Below are 2,014 nucleotides of genomic sequence, written 5' to 3'. Positions count from 1 at the left end.
TGCAGCCAAGCTTCTGGATAGCATTGGGTTGCCCTGGTCCGCTTGCTCCTCATAAATGGGAGGGAGGTTGAGGCAGCCAGCTGTGTGGGCTTCAGGCTGCATTCTGGGTTCCCTGTTCAGAAACTGTTGGCAGTGGTGACTTCTTGAGTTGACTCAGGAAACTCTTCTGTTAGCAATGAGCTTCACTCCCTCCTAATCTCCTAGTCAGACCCTGGAAGAGGAAGTTTAGACGCTTTGCTGCAAATACTGGGACAGGGCATTTTCAGTGAGTTTCCCCTGACACCGAGACAACACAGGGGAAATGCTGCCACGTTTGTATTTCCTCATTATAATGATGGGAAACTGAACTTTTAGGGGGGCAGGTGGCAGAGCCTAGCTACAGAGTCAAACAACTGTGTTTACTACAGTGTGGTACAGAGAAAGTACGGTAATGAGAAGGCTATGAAGCCCAATCAATGGCCGGCCCACTGAAGATCCGCTTTTCACAGGAGAAGGAATAGCTTGAGATTTGCCTTGGAGAAGCCCAAAGGCCACAAAACCCACCATGCATCCTTGCTGTGTAGCTTGGGGAAGGAGCAGAATGTCTAGCTCCACTGTCACTGCTAATGAAAGCAGTGCCTGTAAATCACACCTTGAGCAGTTTAGTTTGGACAGCAAACAGGCAGGGTAGTAATGTCTGTATCTGCTTGGAATGTCCTGTTTGGCCAGTAAAAGACTGACAGCCTGGCAGATGACTTAGTGGTTAAGAGAGAATGCTGGAGAGATGGCTCAGCAGTAAGAGAGCACTGATTGCTCTTCCGGAGGTCCAGGGTTCAATTCCCAGCACCCACATGGCAGCTCACACAACTGTCTGTAGCTCCAGTTCCAGGCGACCCGACACCCTCACACAGACATACATGCAGACAAGACACCAGTGCACATAAATTAAAAAAAAAAGAGTGCATACTTTTGCAGAGGATGAATTTCAGCTTCCAGCACTGATGTCAGGTAGCTCACAACTGCCTGTAATTCCAGCTATGGAGAATCCAACTCTCACTTCTGGACTCTGTGAGCAACTGCCCTCGTTTGCACACACAAACAAAATTAGAATAATAATAATAAAATTAAAAAGGATAGGAAATAAATCCTATGAAAGTTCAGGGCCCTACCTCTTTGATGTTTCAAGGAGTCCAGGGGCCTGAGGCACAGTGGGAAATCCTTTCTATGGAGAAGGGTAGGTGGTAGCACCTCCCACAATACTCCACAGAGAAATACAGCATGTGACAAGCCTCCTTGGGTTCTGATGAGAACATAGACCACATTTGGGTCCATTGCACCAAGCTATGACAACCCGTAATGCTCCTGCTTGAAGTGAATCCCTGGACGAGGACAAATCACGGCGTCTGGGCCAGCCTGTCCAACATCACTGGATGTTCATAAGCAGCAAAGGTGTCGCTTGGAGACCGCCAAACTGCAGAGAAAGCACTGTTGGCTGTGGAAGAAGCCCACACTGTCACTATTCCTCATTTGAAAAGCTGCTCTTAGCTCACTGCTGAGTCCTGATTAGAAGTGAGACGTCACACCTGGGGACAGTAAGTGACCAGGCAGCCTGAACCACCATCAAAACCCAGCTATTGTCACTAAACCGTAAAACTGGACACACTCACCAACATTCCACTATAAAACAAGCAGCAATTAGACAACCCCGGCAGGACCAGAAGCATTCTTTTTTATTTTAATATGGAACGCTTCATGAATTTGTGTGATATCTTTGTGCTGGAGCCATGCTAATCTTCTCTGTATGACCAGCTGTACTATATGCTGCTGAAGCGAACACCAGAACGCGCTGTTAAAAACACAAGCAAGTATGTAGACTTGGGGCCTGTCAGGAGTTGATACAGATTCAGAAATACTCCAGCTTAAATATCAGTCACTACAGGCTTTTTACGTACAAGTTGGAAGAGAAAAAAGAAACAGCTGAAGAACATGCACCGTATCTGTCCCAACCCTGCAGGTCGACTGCTTCAGGAACACA

General features: G+C 47.2%; 1 pseudogene; it reads right to left on the bottom strand.

Moving 5' to 3' along the window:
* Window positions 1-1,713: 1,713 nt before the first annotated feature.
* On the bottom strand, window positions 1,714-1,814 carry LOC128104827 (uncharacterized; annotated as a pseudogene).
* Between the last annotated feature and the right edge of the window lie 200 nt (window positions 1,815-2,014).

This window comes from Peromyscus californicus, unplaced genomic scaffold (assembly GCF_007827085.1).
Source record: "Peromyscus californicus insignis strain IS unplaced genomic scaffold, ASM782708v3 Scaffold_8__1_contigs__length_139910024, whole genome shotgun sequence".
Lineage (NCBI taxonomy): Eukaryota > Metazoa > Chordata > Mammalia > Rodentia > Cricetidae > Peromyscus > Peromyscus californicus.
This window is presented reverse-complemented; position numbering and strand designations above follow the sequence as displayed.